A 19,970-nucleotide genomic window follows, 5' to 3' on the forward strand; every position below is an offset into this window, starting at 1 on the left:
ATAGATTTAATGAGTATTATGCAAATATGTCAGCACATAATTATCTGAGTGCTAGGTGGTTATTGAGAAGGACAGTAGGGGACATTTGGCTTAGTGACCAGCATCATTTTGGAAGTCTCACCCCAGGCTTGTGACATACTCTAGACTACTGACAATCTGAAGCTCATCAAACTGAAGTCTGAAAAGTTTTACTGATTTTCCACAAGGGTCCACATGAAAGAACCTCTTCAGAAGTACTGGGGTCCACAAGACTTAGTAAAGATTCTTCATTACCCTCCCTATCAGAGTGCCCATGGGTTACTATATCCTTTTCTTACAGAATCCAATGCTGCACAACAAATCACATAGTCTGTCAGTACTTATCAATATGCTCTACCCTCTACAAGTATTATGAATTGAATTGGACCCTCCAAAATTCATCAGCTAAAGTGCTAATCTCAATGTGAATGTATTTGGAGCCAGGCCCTCTGAAGAGGAGTCATCGTTAAATGAAATCCAAAGGGTTTCAGACTGGGGAAGAGATAGTAAACAGGGAGATGGTATACAAGTCATGAAAGGTCACAGGAGAAATCAGCCCTACTAGCACTTTAATCCCCCCCCCCTTACCAGGGATCGAACTCACAACCGCCTGCTTGCAAGGCAGGTGCTTATGCCGCTGAGCTAAATCTCCAGCCCTAGCACTTTAATCTTGAGCTACCAGCTTCTAAAAACATGAGAAAATAAAGTTCTGTTGGCTAAGCTACTCAGTCTATAGTATGGTGACCCTGGAAGACTACCTAAAGCAGTCCCATAATCTGATGGTATCATATGGGTCCTTTACTTCTATCTTGTCTTGGAAATACAAATAGGCAAAGCCTCCCTTGTATTCATTTCTTGTCTTTATCAATTTATAGAACTATGTTCTACACTACTACAGTTTTTGTTTTCTTGAGACAAAGTCTCACTACTTTAGACTGGCCTTGGACTTTTACGTAGCCCAGGCTTGAACTTGTGGTTCCTCCTGCCTCAGCTCGCAAGTGCTGCAATTACAGGCATGTGCCACTATGTTTATAGTTTCACCTCTTGATATAGAAACAGTGTCATGAAATTCCATGGAAAATGTCCTTGGGAGTGTAATGGTTAGTGAGACTACATCCTCTAAAGCAAAGGAACAGTCTTTGGAGCATGACACCATGATACCATTATGGACATTTAAGTACAGATGCTATATAAGGAATCAGTGTGTTAACATGCCAATAGTCCACATCCTGCCAGTACAATCTGACCATTTGTCAGACTGTTTTTCTTAACCTATTAAAGGCACAAAACAAAAACTGTTTAGCTCACAAGAATATTTCTTCCAGTACATGTTTCTACTCAATGTGCTCTTCTCATTTGAAAATCACTTATTCTCTTCAGATAATAATAGTTCACATAATAAACATTTTTGACTTGTTTTAATTTGGCAGTAGATTCTGAATAAATCACAACTTTCCCACTGTGGTGGATTAAAAACTGGTGGTCAACTTAAACACCAGCTGTACTGAATCAGCATGGTGCTAAGCATGGATGGTTCACCTAAGGACTATTGCCAGCATAAAAAGGAAACCTGTAGAGAAAAAAGCAGCATTGTAGGTTTTCCTAAGTGTTGTTGTTTGAAGCTGTTGATTCTCCTGGAGAGTGTGTCATGCTGGCTTCCCTGATGGGAACTCAGCTGTTAACGTCGGAGGAGCTTGGGACCTTGTCACTGAGAATGTCTGCGGTTTACTTTGAGGGAGCTGGTCCTTTGAGCAATGCTTCCTGGCTCCAGAGGGGAAGACAGTGCACTGTTCAATCTCTAGGAGAATGTCATGCTGGCTTCCTGATACGAATTCGGTTGTTATCACTGGAGGAGCTAGGGACCTTCTTGTTGGTCAAGATGGCTGTGATACATTTTAGGGGAGCCCTGGTCCTTATTTTGAGCATTGCTTCTTGGCTCCATTGCAGAATTTTCAACCTACTGGCATAGATCTTTCATTCTACTGGCACAGACTCTGTAAGCTTTCACCACTGACCTTTGGGCCTTCCCAATGCAGATCCATGAAATAGACTAGCATGAGTCATTGCTGTGGGCTCTAGGCTTCCAGTTAGTCTCGTGGGAGGCACTGTCATGGGCTCTCGATTTTCAGGTGAACTCATGCAGGACACTGCTGTGGGATCCAGGCCTTCAGTTGGGTTCTCTAGGTCTTTAGTTTGTGGACAGGTTTCCTGCACTTTGCACTTAACTCTTTGGGTCAAAATCATAAATAATATTATAAATTTTATGTCTTATATGTAATAGTTTTCCTTGCAACCCCTGACTACAACAATTACATTTTATTATTGCAATGTTTTACAGCAGGAAAGCTGTGTAAGAAAGTTGAGTGACACCAAGAAGTTTGCTTTGCATTAATACTGCTCTTTCTCTACCTTCTCCTTGTTCTGCCACACTTCCCTATAAAAAAATCTGTCTTGACCATTCTCTTGATGCATGTCTTTTGTAACATTCTGTATCTTGACTAAAGTGGTTGGCAAGTAGGTAGGACACAGTTATCTTTCACAATATGAGCCAAATCTTGAGCTGACAGTAGTTATGAACTCTTTCCCCAACAAAAGTCTAAAGACAGGGACTAATGTGCCCATATCCATAAAGACAGGTTTGGAAAATCTTTTTTAAAAATCCACTCTGTTTACATACAGAAGCTCACTGACTTACAGTGACATCACATTTTAATAAACTATATGCTCAAATATCATTAAGATGAAAATGCTTTTATTGTATTAGTTCTATTGAACATCATACCTTAGCCTGGCCTAACTTAAATGACTCAGAACACTTACACTGAACTACATAAAGCTGGGCAAAAGCATCTAATAAAAAGCTTATTTTACAACAAAGGGTTGAATTTGTCATGTAATTTATTGAGTGCTGTACTGAAAGTGAAAAACAGTATAGTTGCATGGGTAGAATTTCATATCATTCCAATATCAAATCATTTTAAGTGGGGGACCATTTGTATTTGAAAGATTTGTATTTGAAGATCTTTCTCAAAGCCAAGTTGCTTGGACATGATCATGGCTAAAATGCAACCAGCAAGCTTCATATATTTTACATACATTTCTCAATTTCATAGAAATGCTTTCTAGATACTATTTCTAGGCTTAAGCAGTAGTCTGTCAAGCTACAATAAGACATTAACTGGATTCTTTTTTATATTACTTTTTAAGAAATTAAACATTATTATAACTGAAGAGTTCTCAGTGATCTTTGAAACCAGTGTATATTAAAGAATTATCAATCAGTAGAGTTGAGCAGCATAGCACAGCTGTTTCCTCTGTCTACAATCCAATCCAACAATTAATACTCATAATGCCCCAATCATTCAAGAAGCCAAGTCATGGTGAATAAACATACACTTGAACACTTTTTCTCCAGCATTGCTTCAGTGGCTCCTTAATCAGTGGAGAGTTTCTCTGTAACAGTCAATTAGCATCTGGGTCCCATTTCTTCCCTCTTGGTTTCTCCTTTGATGAACTTGATTTTAGATTTCTGGTCTTCAAAACTGCCATGAGGTTAAATTTTATTTGTTTTAATCCACCAAGTCTGTGGCAGTTTGGTACAATAGCCATAGGAAACTAATGCATGTGAATTTGATTTTGTTGAGTGCTGGATTTTTTGGTATTCTTTTAAAGAGAGTAGGAGCTTGTTTTAGCATGCAGTTTCTTAAGATCAATCTGAGTCTTTCCAGGTTTACTTTTAAGTTTTTTAGAGCAGTTTCAGAGAAGACTTTATTCTAGAATTAAATTTCATCACAAAGATGTAACCTTCCTGATGATTCTACTTAATGCCACACATATTAAGAGATCTTTCTACTCTGGAGAATTATTCCCATTTTATTGTTGTTCCTACTACTTTCTTTTGTTTTTGGAATCTTGCCTCAAGGATATGGAGATTGACTAAACATCTACAGGTACTTCTTACAGTTACTGGCAGGAATTTTACTGTTCAAGCAGTATTTTAGTAATTATTTTGAAATTAAAATATGTTTTAAGTAAATATGATTTCTTAATATCACTTAAGGAATATTTTATCTTCAGTATTAAAACAGAAAAAAAGAGGAAAAAGTGTTAGTAGAAAACCAAATTTAATAATAAACCTTAAATTATAAACAACTACATTATTAAATATTCAAATAACCTCTTTCCTAATAGCAGCACTGAGGTTCTATTTCATAAGTATAAAAAAATGTATAATGTCCCACATCCAGCATAATATAGGAGTCCCTTCTAATTGTTTCTATGAATATCATATAAGACAACTAAAATATTTATAAAAAAGAAATAAAGGTGCTGTTATTTTTAATTAATCTTACCTGGATAATAATAGGATGAGAAACAGAAAAAAAGAAAGTGTATAATTTTACAAAATTTTACTGTGTCTGTATCAGAAAATTCTAGGTTGCTATTCACGTGACATAATGCTAGCATATGTAAAACTTAACACTTTATCAAATATGCATTTCAAAGTTTTTAACTTGAAATAGCCCCTGAAAAATTAACAGTTGAGAGTAATGGAAAGAATGAAAAACTTGTACCAAAAGAATGAGTTGCCAGTTTTTAACCTGTCAAGGTAAGCATATCAGAAAACATTCAGATTTTTCAACAGTAGAGTAAGGCATTAGTGTTATAAGATGGTTATGTGATACATTTTCCAGCTTTAAAATTCTACCATCGGGTATACTGAATTATTCCAAAAGAGCACCATTCATAGATTCTAAATTGAAAATATTAATCTGCTGTATAACAGTGTGGTTTGAAATCGTACATAAGTGGACAAGGTTCTGTCTGATTGTTGCAGTATGTTATAGGAATAGCCTCTATGCAATAAAAACAACAATAAGAAAGTATTTCTTCTAAATTTACCATTCGGAAACATTTTCTTTTTCTTTAATATGTAAGGATGACTGGAAGTCAGACTAAACTTGAGATTTAAGATCATTTGTGAAAAGTAACTTTTGCATGAAAATTAGAGCTAGCATTTGAATGCCTGTAAACTCCCCAACTCGAGGTTTGAAACCTAACCATCAAAATGATGGGAATAGGAGTATCTGTGTGTATGTGTGTGTGTGGGGGGGGGTAGGGGAGTGGCTCTGAGAGGTGATTGGATCAGGAAGGCAGAAACAGAAATTAATGCCCTTAAGAAAGATGTACCAGAGAAGTTCTTTTCCTTATTACCTTGAAAAGACACAGTGATAAGGTGTCATTTGTGAACACGGTATGAGCCCCTCCTAGATACATGATTTTCCAGCACCTTAGTCTTGGACTTTTAGCTACCAGAACTGTAAGAAAAAATTCTACTATTTATAGATTATTTGGGCTCTGGTGTTTTGTTACAGGAGCTCAAATACATAAAGATAACCTGTATTAAGCCTTCTTTTACTGCAAATCACCATGTATATACTAACTTATAAGGAAGCTTTAGTATTTTATCAAGCAAGTTCTAAAATATACCCTTTTACTGACCTTCCTTTGGTCTGATTTCTTTTTCTCATGCTCTATTCTTTCCTACTGGAATGGAATGCTTACTTTGTGCCATTGTACTTTCAAAGTATGTAACTTGTTTTGAATTTTATAGAAGCTTACAGCTGAGAGTACTTGAGACTCAGAGGAAACTTTGGATTTGAACTTTTGAGCAATGCCAGAATAGTTAACTCTGGGAACTCTCAGAGATGGACTAAAGGAATTTTGTATTATGAGACAAACATCAGCTTTCTGAACTGAGGCAGAATGCTTTGGTTTACATAAGTATCTCCCCAAAAGATCTCTGTGTTAAGGCACTGGTTCCCAGAATGCGGCACTGTTGGGAAGTGACAGAATCTTTAAAAGGAGGAACTTTGTAAGATGCCTTTCTAGGAGTGGGCCACAGAGGGGACTATGGGCTGCAGTGTCTTCCTTTCTTGTTTGTTTCCTGGCTGCCATGAGGAAAGCAGCTTCCTCTACCATGTGCTTTCCCCCATGTTGTACCATCTTTCTACATGCTCAGAAACTATGAGGCCAACTGGCCAAGGACTAAAACCTTTAAGACTATGCCAAAATACAGTCATTGGCTTACAATATCATGAAGAAATAATCTGCATGATAATGGCACAAAGAATGCAGGTGAGAAAACAACTACATTGAAGCAAAAATTTTATATATTATTAAAATTAAGTTGTCATTAATTCAAAGTAGAGTATTTTAAGAATTGAAAAAAGTTTCGGAAAAGAGGATTAAAATGCTAAGGTACAAAATCACTACTTTAACCTCCAAAAAATGACTAATGAAGAAATGAATAAAATATATAAAATATGTTGGCAAATAAAACCAAACTGTATTTAATTCTACCAAATCAGTAACTACATCTAATGCAAATAGATTAAAATTGTAAACTGAAAGAAGAAATTACTAGCATGAATAAAATTTATGATTAAAGCCATAAAATAGTTGAAAAGAAACAAGAAGAGTTGGAGCGCTAGTCTAATATCAGGCAAAATTGTTTTTAATGCTGAGCATAGTGGTTCACAACAGTAAACCCAGAATTCTGGAGGCTGAGGTAGGAGGATCACTGAGTTTGAGGCCAGCATGGGCTACAGAATGAGTTCAAGACCAGCCTAAACTACAAAGCAAAACACTCAGAAAGACCCCCACCCCAAGTCTTTAAAACAAAACCTGACACTAAAGACATCATTTTACAATGATAAAAGGATCAACCTACAGGGATATATAAGTAACTATAGGCATATGTGTACCTAATACACTCTCAAAATATATAAGGCAAACTGCCAGACTTGAAAGGTAAAATAGACAAACAAGTAAGTTTACCTTTTGCTATAATTCTTTATTTGTATACTCTTGTGCTTCTCTTTTATTTTATTTTATTTTATTTTATTTTATTTATTTATTTATTTATTTTTTGTCTTTTTCCTTTTTATTGGTACCAGGGATCGAACTCACAACTGCATGCTTGCAAGGCAGGCGCTTATGCCGCTGAGCTAAATCCCCAGCCCCTACTTCTCTTTTATTTTACATCCCTAGAATGTAGAACTGAATTCCTGGAAAATTCATCATCTAAAAATCATCTTAGTGCTTAAGTAAAAAACTGGCTACCTTGATCAAGGGTAAAAAAATCATAAGACTCAAGTCAATAAAAATCAGGAATGAAAATGGGGACACACTGCTACTGAGCTCAGAGAAACAAATGAAATAAAGAGAACATATTATCAATTTTATGCTAAAAGAATAAACATTCTAGATGAAAAGGAGAAATTCCAGGAGAGATACACATAAGGCATCAAAAGGAACAGACTTGCAAGAATAGAGATTAAAACTTCCCCCCAAAGGCCCCGATGCATCACTGCTGAGTTATACTAAAATTTTAAAGAATACCAATCTTTCACCAAAAAGGGAGAAATTAATACTTTCCAACTTATTCCATGAGGTTAATATTAGTGTTATCCAAAACCAGATAATAAGAAAAAAATAACAAAAAACTACAAATCAGTATTCCTTATGAATGTTGATGTAAAATCTTCAACAAACTACTAATTAACAGAATCTATAATGTATTAAAAGGATTATTATACACTATGATCAAGTGAGATTTCTCCCAGGAATGATAAAATGGGCTTAACATATGGAAATCCATCAGTTTAAGAGACCACATTAAAAGTTCTAAGGATAAAACCCATACCAACAACTTGCTATGGAAAAAACTTTTAAGACTAGGCAACATCATTTTCTTATAAGAACATTTAATGAAGAGTGCCTTCAAACAGATAAAGGTTATGTTTTAGAAAAATATACAATTAACATCACAATGCAGAAGACTGAAATTAGGAATAAGACAAAAAGACATTCATCCTTGCTACTTCAGCAAGTACTGTACTGGAAAGAAAAATTAGGCAAGAAAGGAATAATGAATAAAAGCACCGAGATTAAAAAGGAAGCTGTAGTACCATAGTAGCAGACAATATGATTTTGTATATAGATAACCTTAAGGAACTCACCCCAAAACCCCCCAACAACAAAAAACTAAGCAAACCTAATAAATTCAGCAAGTTCGCAGGACACATGATAAACATTTTAACAAACCCTTATATTTCTATATCTGAGTAATGAACCATTGGAATATAAAACTAATGTTTGATACTCTTTGCAATAGTATCAAAATAAGTTGTTTAAAACTTACAGACTGAAAACCACAAAACAATCTTGAAAAATTTCCAAAGAGTTAAATAAATAAAATGAGCTGGTCATGATGCCACATCCTGGTGACCCTAACAAATTGGGACACTAAGGCAGGAGAGTCCCAAGTTTGAGCTCTGCTGGGCAATTTAGTAAAACCGTGTCTCAAAAAAAAATGAAATAAAATAAAATAAACATTAAAAAAAGGGTAGAAATGAGGTTCATTGTGAAAGCCCTAGGTTCAATCCAATACTGAGGGGAAAAAAATCTTAAATAAATCAAAAAGTCCATGTTAATCAATGAGAAGGTTTAATATTGTCTTTGTATTTTAATACAAGATTCAATATAATTCCTATAAAAATTGATTTGAAAAACTTTGAGACAACATTGTAAGATTATTAATAAAACGCACAGGACCTAGAGTAGTTAAACAGTTTCTAAGAAGAACAAAGTTAGAAGATACATTCTCACTTAAAAAATGCAACAAAAGTATAGTAATAAAAACAATATAATGCTGACATAAGGACAGGCATGTGGATCACTGTGAAAGAACTGAAAGTCCAAACATAAAGCCCTTACATTTATGATCAACTGAATTTCAACAAAGTTATCAAGACTGCTAAATGAGGAAAAAAAATCCACTTTTCTGAACAAATGGTGCTGCAACAACAGGACAGCCACAGCAAAAATACAAAAATGGAATCCTTAAATCCTTATATCACACCATTTGCAAAAATTTGAAATTAATTTTAGACCTAAAGGTATGAGCTAAATGTATAAAATTTATAAAAAATATGGCATTTAATCTTTGTAATCTTGGATCGGGCAACAGTGTCTCAGATACAATATAAAAAGCACAAGTGACAAAAGAAAAAAATAGATAAATCAGACTTTATAAAATTTTCTAAATTCTGCACTTCAAAGGATATGATAAAAAAAGATAATCGATAGTAGTGATGAATCTTTTAGACATGACTTCCCAAACTGCAACTCAAAGCCCATTTATTCACCAAAATGCTAACATTGCACTTAAACCTGAATAGTAAGGTTTTAATTTAGAAAAAGAAACTCATACATTAACATCTTTTGTTGTAAAAGAAAAGAATAACATGCATGCCTTAGGTTCACCACCATTGAATAGGCTGGAATAACTGCAAGTCATATATTCAATAGGAGACTTGTATCTAGAGTATGTAAGTCTCTAAGAAAGAGATTAGCTAAATTAGATGTATAAATTTAGGGCATATTTACATATAGTTTGCATAATTATATATTTTAAAATAATTTATAGATGTATTTATATTATATGTGTGGCAAGCAGTAGGTGCTTAGCAAGTTAGGTGTAATTACTATTTGATTCCTAAAACTATTGAATATTATAGAAGAATAGTGTATAGAAGAATATTATATAAGAACAGAACAACCATGACTATGTATATGACCAAATTTTCTAAGTCAAAAATAGAAATTGATTTCTAAGTTCAGTAAACTAAGCTCTACATCTCACACACAATATGATACATAAAAATATATCCACTTATATAATTAAATAATATAATTGACTCAATTAAAAAATGGATAAAAGATCTGAATTAGACATTTTTCCATAGAAGACATTCATATGGCATCTCAAAGGATTCTCACATCATTAGTTAATATGGAAAAATGCAGATTAAAATTATCAGATACCACTTCCTACCTACTAGGATAGCTATAATAGTAAAAGATACTAACAAATGAGACTGTGGAAAAATTTGAGTCTCATTCATGACTCATGGGATTTTAAAGTGGTTCAGGTAGTCTGGAAAACATTTTGGCAGTTCTTCAAAATATTAAACACATAGTTACTGTACAATGCAGAAATTTTCCTAGAGAGTTGACTATGACTATGAAACAACAACAAAATCAACATTATATGTGTACTTGCATATAGCAATACTTATAATATCTAAAAAATGGAAGCATCTCAAATGGCCACCAGTGTTTTTAATGGATGAACAAAATGTAATACATCCAAATAATGATACATTACTTGGCCATGAAAAGGACTGAAATTCTGATAAAAGCTTAAAGGCTGAACATTGCACAAACATCACACTAAGTGAAGAAAGCCTATTTATATAAAATGCCCAGTACAAGTAATCGATAGAAACAGATTAGTAGCTATCAGGGTTTACAGGAATAAAGAAATTGTAGGAGATGTATGCTAATGAATGTGGGATTTCTTTTGGCAGGGGGTAAATAGTATGTTTTAAAAATAGATGGCTGTGGTGGTTGTGTAATTCTGTTAATGTAATAAAAACTACTGAAATATAGATTTTTGAAAAATGCAATATATACTGTATAAATTATAATTAAGTAAAACTGTTATAAAAATCACAATAATGGTTGTTATGAGAGGTGAAGTGGCCTACGATGGATAAAGCAACAGTACCTGTAAAAATACACATGAAGAAGCCATAGCGTGTTGTGTCAAAGAACAGTGTCTTAATTCCGGTTATAATAATGGACAAAAGAGGTTACACGATGGACATATAAAGAAAGGAAAAAGTAACACATGTGAGACAGGAAAGAACTAAAAAAACCTAATAAGTCACCAAGATTTGCTGGTAGGCAACAGGCAGCTTGTAGTTACCAATGACAGAAAAAAGTGGAAAGGACCAGTGAAGCCCCTGGGGAAGACAGGAGTTTACTGAGCTATATTGAGTTTTAGGTTCTTTAGGTTATCAAATATCAACAGCTGTAGTACTTATTCTAAAGATTTTTTTGAGTAGAATAGAGAAAGAAAAGCATAATTAAAACTAGAACATCAGCTGGGAAATCATTCAAGCTTAGCTATTAATGAAGCCCCATCACCTCACTCTTGGGTGACACTCATAACTACCTTCTCCATTCCTTCACTCCTGTCTTTAAACAGCTGTCTGTGGCATGTGGGTAGCGTAGTTTGAGGTGTAGCAGGTGTCTGTAATTTCCTTTCTCAAGGTCACAGGTGACTCTGCTAGTGCACTAGAAAAACCACAGCTTCTGGGCCTCTTTCTTCCCACCAAACCCCAAGATCCTCTTCTCACATCCAGATTACTTTCTGCTACTTACATATCTTTAACGCACGCCACAGCTATTAAAACTGAAGTGCCACACTTCCCAGGAAATCAACTAAGATTTTATCCACTAACCTCAAATCATTATCTGTTTGAAACTTCTTAGTGTGCAGATGGGATATTTTCTAAGAAATACGGTACAAATCGACTCTCTCAGATAGCTTCCCTGGCAGACTTTTTAAGATGAAAGAATCTATACTAGACTATGTTTCAAACCGAGGTCTTCATGACCCTTTTTAGCTATCATTTTGGCACTCAGCTATTTAGTTTTTGTTACTATATGCTCTACCTCATCTCATTAAAAGTTACACTGAGATGAGGTAATACACAGCAAGCAGACTTTTCAAACAACTATAAATTGTTTCCTAAGTGTTAACTGCTGTTAACATTACTTGAATTTCTCCCAATTTCCAAAAATGTTTGCCTTGTGCCACTGAGTAACACGGTTTATTAATGTAGGCTGATTCTGCTCTCGGAGTTAATATTTTGGCTTTTCTATCATAATGCCATTAGCACATTAGATTTAAATGTTTCTAGGTGACCCATAAAAACCTTTTCCCTCAGTTTCCTCACTGACAAATGCGGATAATGATAATACCTTTACCTTACAGAATTATAACAGTCACATGAAACAACTGAAAAACTATGCACAGTGCCTGATATTGAGAAGTACCCAATAACTGTTAGATATAATTATTATTATTCAATTCTTTAAGTTCTTAAAATTATCATAAGGGAATATTTTTATAGTAAAATATTTCTGTAGAACACTTACAGCTATAAATATGACCATATTTTCTAAAGCAAACATGGAAATACTCCAATTCCATTTATGAATCCAACATGTGCCCCCTAGCGAAGTCCACCCACATTTCCATAAGATACTACCAGTCACAGACTGGGTGACAAGAAAACTTTCATAAAGCTTCAATCAAAAGACATACTGAATTTTATTTCCGCTAGAAATTTATGCACTTAATTATTATGCATCTAAGTAATCTGTGATCCAATTATGTGGCTATATCACAGTGTCACTATGTTAAGAATGCTATGCTACTATCTCTGTCAAAGATAGAACTCACTACTGGGGACACTGAAATGATGACAGGATACAGAACATTATGGAAGATGGAACTTTGTAAACCCATATGCAGCCAAAAACATAATCTACAGAAAACTGGTAGTGATAGATGACAGATGTCTATCTAGGCAGGAAAACAGGGAGTAAGTTTGGTAAATTTAAATTTTTTCCAAAATGGAAAAATATTTCCATAATACTGAATGTTAAATTTTTTCTTTTCCCAATAAATGTTTTCTTTATCTTTTTTTTTTTTTTTTTGTCTTTTTCGTTTTTATCGGTACCAGGGATCAAACTCACGACCGCACACTTGCAAGGAAAGCACTTATGCTGCTGAGCTAAAGCCCCAGCCCCGCGTTTTCTTCATCTTATGACATGATCGGCTCAAGTTTTCTCTTCTGATATGGAATATTTTAATGCTTCCTTAAGGTGAATCAAATCTTATTTTGCTTTTGGGGGAAGAAAAAAGTAATCACCAAAGCATAATATAAGACTAAAAGCTGTCAATTTTACAGAGTTTTGAAGAGAGCTATTTTTGCAGTTGAAAGACTCCAGATTCACAAGAATTTTGAAAGGTTGGATAATAGATCAAAAATAAATTGACGAAATTCATGAAGGATAAAAAGGCCACTTTGTACTTAGGGTAAAACATTAATAGCTAACAGCTAAGAGATTACTATGTGCTAAGCACTGTACTCAGCATTTACAATGTGTAGATCTCACTGGTTTAACAAGAACTTCAACAAGAGCCTAAAATTTAATAGTTTTAATTTCTTTTGGCTTTATATGCTTACATATACTATCCTAAAATATTTAAATAGCTTCTCTATTTATATAGCTTAAGTATTCATGTAGCTTTTTAAAACTTTCCTAGATTTATGATTTCCTTAGCCTATTCTTTAACTTCAGTGTACATAACAACTAAATATCACTTTCCTTGTGTTAAGAAAAACAGCAAGAGTTTGAAATGACCCAAAAAATTTAGGCAGTCTTAGTAGTGTTCTCTCTTTTGCACTGTACTGCACAACTCTTCAACCCCTGAGTGGGTGGAATTTCACATCTGTCTGGACACTATATCCCACTGTTCAGCAACATTTAATCAAGTACTGGGGAGAACAGGACCTGTAATGATGAGTTTGTGCTCCACTGAAGATAAAACCTATGCTCTCTTACTAAGCAGCACAAAGTTTCCAGTTGTCATGGTGATGTTGGGCATTCATTACTCGACTTGGTGAACAAAACTTTTATATGTATAATATCTGTTGTGAATTCTGAGTCCCGGGGACAGATGGGAATGACTGAAATGAAAAGTGACCACTCTAAGGATGCTTCGTTTTTCTGCTTCAATCCACTGCCCTAGAGCAGTAAAAGCAGCTCAAAAGGATCCACAGAACTTTAGATTTAAAAGTGGACTTCAAGATCAGTCTCATCAATCTTATTTTATTAATTAGAAAAGAGACCTTGCCCAACTGTCTTACTCAACTCTTCTGTCAGATGCATCTTCAATGTTAAGTTCATTCATGTTGCTGAAGCTTTGCTTCCCTCTGAAAAATGTTTAGTTTGTTTGAATAACAGCAATGCCAGCACTACTAAATTTGTATTTCTACATATGATTCATTTACCGAGCATCCCAAAATTTAACTTTGCATCTTTAAATATATACACAGAGAGAGAGAGAGAGAGAGAGAGAGAGAGAGAGAGAGAGAGACAGAAAGACAGAGGGAGACAGAGATAGAGACACAGAGAGAAATGCTTCACATTCTACACAGATTTATCTTATAGAATCATTTCTTGCCAAACTAGGCAGCATATTCACAAAGCTGAATTCATTATTATTCTGTTTTTCATTCTCTGTTCATAATTGGCTTTCTGAACTGCTTTGGATGCATCACACTTGGTGTAAGCATTCGCCTTCCTCTCAAGGCCCTGCTACAGTTCTGACAACTCTAGCTACATACAACAGCACAGCCACTTCAGCTACTTACATACCCCTTTTGGCTTCTAAGATGCTATACTCTTCCTGATCTCCTATATTTTTTTTCTCTATGTATCTTCTTATGAAGGCTCTTCTTATAACCTTTTCAATATACACTATATCTGGAAACAGCCTTTTTCATTAATTCTAATCTCTAAATCTTTTCATACCTCTATATTTCTATTTCCATTATTCCTTATTCAGATAGGTATCACCTCAAATGTGAATTTTAGTAGCTTCCAAGTTCACTTACCTAACCCCATTGATCATATTCTCACACTGTTAAGTGTTTCACTAGCTAACACTGAATGTTTTTGTTAATGTAACACTCAATAATCTTTATAAATCACATCCAGGTTACCTTTCTTAATCTTCTACCACTTATTTACTCTGCTTCATTCAAACTGTCTGTCTATAAACTGTGCACTTTCCTTCTACGACTTTTGGTTACATTGTTATTCTGTTCTAGAACATCATATTCTTTAAATTCCATCCTTCCTTTAAGATCCAGTTTACCAACTACCAACTGTGAACAGTTCTCCCAAACTACTCTTAAGAATTTCTACAGCACTCTGAACTATTCCATTTTTCTCTACTTGTGTGCAAACTATCTTAGTGACATGACAAAGCTTTTGCAAGTGCTGTCCAATCAGCTTATTCATCTCGTATATTAACTTAGCTGTTTACACATTACTTTGCTAAAGAGTCCAATAACTACTTAAAGACATAGTTTGTATAGATTTTTATAAAAACATATAAACCATGCATTATAACAGCATTATATATCTACAGAGGTTGGATACTGCTTTATGTATGCTGTACAATTATCTACTGATAATTTAGAAAATATAGTTCATAAAAAGAAAGAAAAGAAAATGTAGTTCACACCATTGTTACTATATGTAATGTATTTACTCAGTAATATGAAATTTTTAGAATTTTAAGATCGTTAGGTTAAAAGATTTAGCAAAGCCAAAAGAGAAATAGAAGAAAAAAACTAATGAAAACCTAAATGTCAACAGAGTATGCTACTGGAGAAAAATAAAAGTAAATTTCATAATTTACCATTTCTAGAGGAAAAACCCTAATGTACACATACTGAAGAAAAATGTTATGAACAATTATAAGTGTCCTTAAAAGGGTTATGCTTTTATATTTGAATTTCAAGAGAAACTTTAATAGAACTGCTTTGAGTTGCTACTTTATTGAGAAATAAAAACAAGTTCTTTTACAACTTAGGCTGTAAAAGCTTATAGTTTATGGGTTCTCTCCCCACCCTGCAATTACCTATAGGTAGAGATTGGCCATAGGCTCTATTTTATGAGTTTCATTGGGGCACATTCACTTCAGTTAATTATGAATTTCTGGAAAATGCTTTAAATTAGAGAAAATAAAGTGTGCCCTTCAAATCAAGATATTTCATTTCAACTCCTGTATTTATACATAAACTGTCCCAAATATTATATTAATATATGAAACAGTTACATTTTACAAGTATAATAATGAAGTATGTAGTGATCTTGTGAACCTCAAGAAAGAGTTAAGTAATGATGACAACCTAACAACAACAGCTTAAAATATTGCAAAATAAATATAGGTATCTTGTACTTCAAAAGACACACAAAATAAAATTTAATTTGTATGGTTCAGATCAGAACATTTATGAATAACTTTATTTTTTAAATTTTTTGGTGCTGGGGATTGAACTCATGACCTCGTGTTTGCTAAGCAGGCACTTACACCACTGAGCTAAATCCCTAGCCCCTTATGAATAACTTTAAGGGTAAGGGCAAGCAACATCATAAACATCTCAGAAATATTTCAGAATAACAAAGTGAATCTACAACATTTTAAAAGCTTTCTACTGATAAATTATGTGACAAAGATTTACCAAGTAGTCCTTATAAAACTTAGGAGTGTTAACTGCAGCATGAATGAATGGCATATATACCTAGCAATGGGTAACAGAGGCTCAACATATAAAACTCGTATCAACTGAGTATATTTTAAAACTTGATAATTAAATGAATAAAGAGATAAATTACATGATTGGTATAATCCTGATGAGATAATCTGGGTTTTACTTGAACTTGTTTTAGCAGATCTACAGGATTCTGGGAAAGTGCAAACTATGATTTTATAAACTGCCAAAATCCATTTGTTGGATTTGGAAGTGGAAATCTAGTTCAACAAACACACTGCAGGATCATACTGCATATTATAATGGAGTAATATTAACTATTACAGGTTTGAAATGTAGAAACTTCCACAAAAAGTTAAGTGATTAATTAAGACAGGATATACTGATATTAGAATTTTATATATCCATACTCTTCAAATCACTAAAAATTTTTTTACTAAAATTTTTACTAAAAAATTTTTTAATACAAAGTGTGATAAAAATGTGGTGTGTGCTAAAATTAAAAAAAACTTATTACAATAAGTGAATGACACATTGCCATTAATCCTTCCTTTGAACATCTTTATTCCATTGGTCTTACTAGCTTCTGAAGCAGTTCTGTAAATACCTTATCATGAGTGTCTTAGTTGCACTACTGTGTTCTGCCTTGATGTTTTGAATCTGTTCAAAATGTTTACCTTTCACGGTCACTTTACTTTTGGGGAAGAGCTAGAAATCACACACTGCTAGAGTGGTGAATAAGTGGAGGAGGACACACTGTAACGATCTGAGGAGCCTGCCTTTCTGTTGGACGAATGCAGAAGCAGCAGCAAGATCCATCATATTTAAGTCATACTTCTTGAATATATGAAAGAGGACTTCCAGAGCTGCTTCGCAAAGTGGCAACAATGGTGAGACAGGCATGTATGAAGCAAAGGGTAGTACTGGAGGGGGATTAATAGTAGGGTATCATTATCATTTGCTCTAACAAACTAAAAGAGAATTTAAACATTCACTGTATTTTTCAATCACACCTTTTATATTCAGCATGGCTTATTATATTTTAATGTATTTTACATGCATACTAATTCTGTCAGAAAACATAAAAAGCTTTAAAATCCACTAAGCATGTATTAACAATATTTAATGCTAGTTGCTATTTATCACTGATTTGCAAATAAGTCCTTCATTTAAATACAGGATTTAAGCCTGGGCTGACTTAACTATTGACTTTTAACCCTGACTTTAAGAGCTCAGACAATGACCTCTGATTAATCTGGTCTGATAATATTCTTAATTTACCATAAGCTATAAGCAAGTGCAGGAACTAGTTCTTTAAAAGGCCTGATCTGGGGTGGAGGTTTAGCTCAGCGGCATAAGCGCCTGCCTTGCAAGCAGGCAGTCGTGAGTTGACCAAAAAAAAAAAAAAAAAAAAAAAGCATGATCTAATTCTTTTCATATAATCTAACATTTTGATCGCCTTATGCCTTTTTTTCCTATAAAATTACAGTGCTTGAGTGAATATTATTTAGGAAGAAAATGACAATTATCCATCAAATCTGAACTAGGACATTAGGTGCAATGAAAATAAAATGTATCATATAGTATATGAGCAGTCAAACAGGTTGCTTCTATGAAAGAATAAACATCAGGCTAATGTGCAGTATCTCTTACACAACACTAATCCCAGAAGATAAAGATGACCAGCTTCCATAATGTTTTTAGTTACAAGCTTGTATCAAAATAATAAAAGAAGTGCTGCATGCAGTGACAACTTAGAAATATATGTATGCTTAGATAATTCAACATCCAATTTATATTTTTTGGAAGAAATAACTTGAAAATGTACTCTTCAATTCTTTTTGATGGAGGAGGGACATGCCATGTGGAGATTTTTTTTTTTTCACTTTCTATTAAAGGCATCTCAAAAATTGGATACTATTTGTATCAGAAAGAAAAAACACAACAAATATACAACAAAAAACAAAACTCATGTAATAAATGAAAAATCAAAAATGAAATGAGTGTATTAAACAGAGTGAGAAAGAATATATAACGAAGGGACAGGTGGTTTTGTTCTTGGGCTAATCTATATTTACTTAAGTGACACTGCATTATATTACAGTGCTATAGGATCAAACTATCCCCTATAACCACATGTTTACAGAAAAGTTCACTCAGGATTTCGACTTAGACTATCAAGAACACATCATTTCCTTGAACAGAGGCTTAAGAAATTTTCCACTACTCATTTCCCTCATCTAGGGAAAGAGCTGCAACTAGAGTTTACGTAGCACTCCTAGACGAGTCACTCAGCGCTTGGAATAAGAGAGAGGTGCAATAGGGTAAATCAAAAGCTGGAAACAAGGGGTAGGTAAAGGATTAAGAGTCATTCTAAAATCTTAACACACACTATTTGCTCTCAGATCCCAGGTCCTAGAGTAATTTAAATGTATTATATTCCTCCTTTTCACGGTAGGAAAGCACAAATTTTGGATTTAAAATTATTATCTTGTTAAATTTTTATACAAGCTTATTCCTCTTTCCCTTATTCTAAACATTTTCTTCTGCATAAGTCTTTATTGACAGAAATTGTTTGCAGCAAAGCGACGTAAGGAAGAGTAGCTTAGTCCTTCCCCAGAAAAATGTATCAACAGGAAGGTGAGCTCATGTAAAAGCCTGGGTAACCAAAGGCTACCTGGAGAGTGTATGTAGACATCAAAATACCTGAAAAGTTACTGGTTTTTCAGAGTAGATATGATACTAATACACTAAAAGCTATCATTTTATAACTTACCCAGAAAAGCCTCACCAAAACACAAGCAGTACCTAAACTACTATGCATTAGTTTTAGTTCCTAATTCAAGGAATTCTTTTGATATCATTAAGCGATATCATTAAGGGATCACTGTAAATAACAAAAACATCATTTCTCATAAATTCACGTGCACTAGTTTACAATATAAAAATTATAAATCCAAAATTTGTGCTCTCATCCTTCATCATTTAATTAGCATGAAATGATCTGCAATTAACTTCGAGGGTAAGGAAATTATGCCTGATTGTATTTTTCTGAGTTTCAGGAAGTATAAACCAAACAGAATGTAAACACAGGTACCACAGGAAAGCCTGTGGGAATGAAACAAATTTCAAAAACAAGTACAATAATTTACCTGATTATATTTCTAAAATACATTATTAAATTTCCCTAACTGCTAATTTTTAATTCTTAATATTAAAGAACAAAATGTTTTTCCAGACCTAACCAGAAATTAATTACTTTTCTAGGTCACATAAATTCCAAGTCATATACTCTAATCCTTGTTTTGTTTTGATTCCGGGGTTTGAATTCATGATCTTGCACTTGTCACACAGGTGCTGTGTCGCTGAACTATACACCTGGCCCTAAATAATAAAATTTATGTAATGGTTACTCTGAGGATTCTGACTAAAGGTTAAATGAAAAACACACTATAGCCAAGTACTTCTTATGACTACACTAATGACTAACTCCTCATACACTAGTTTTTTCTGCACAATCACATATAAATTATTAACATGAAATTAGCTAGTCATGTAGATTTATTATAGATAGAAAATGGAGTCAATTTTCTAGTGAGGCGATTATTAATCATGAATGAAATGCAAATATAGCTTATTGTCATTTTTTTCTTATAAAAGATATTATCAAATTTTTTC

The 19,970-nt window shown here is 33.8% G+C and overlaps 1 protein-coding gene across 14 annotated transcripts in view; it reads right to left on the reverse strand.

Annotated features, from left to right (window-relative positions):
- The window catches only part of Ahi1 (Abelson helper integration site 1), a 187,811-nt gene that overhangs the window by 50,297 nt on the left and 117,544 nt on the right, over positions 1–19,970 (reverse strand). The window lies entirely within an intron of this gene.

Source organism: Cavia porcellus, unplaced genomic scaffold (genome assembly GCF_034190915.1).
Source record: "Cavia porcellus strain 051 isolate PalLab524CR breed Dunkin Hartley unplaced genomic scaffold, mCavPor4.1 scaffold_22, whole genome shotgun sequence".
Taxonomy (NCBI): domain Eukaryota; kingdom Metazoa; phylum Chordata; class Mammalia; order Rodentia; family Caviidae; genus Cavia; species Cavia porcellus.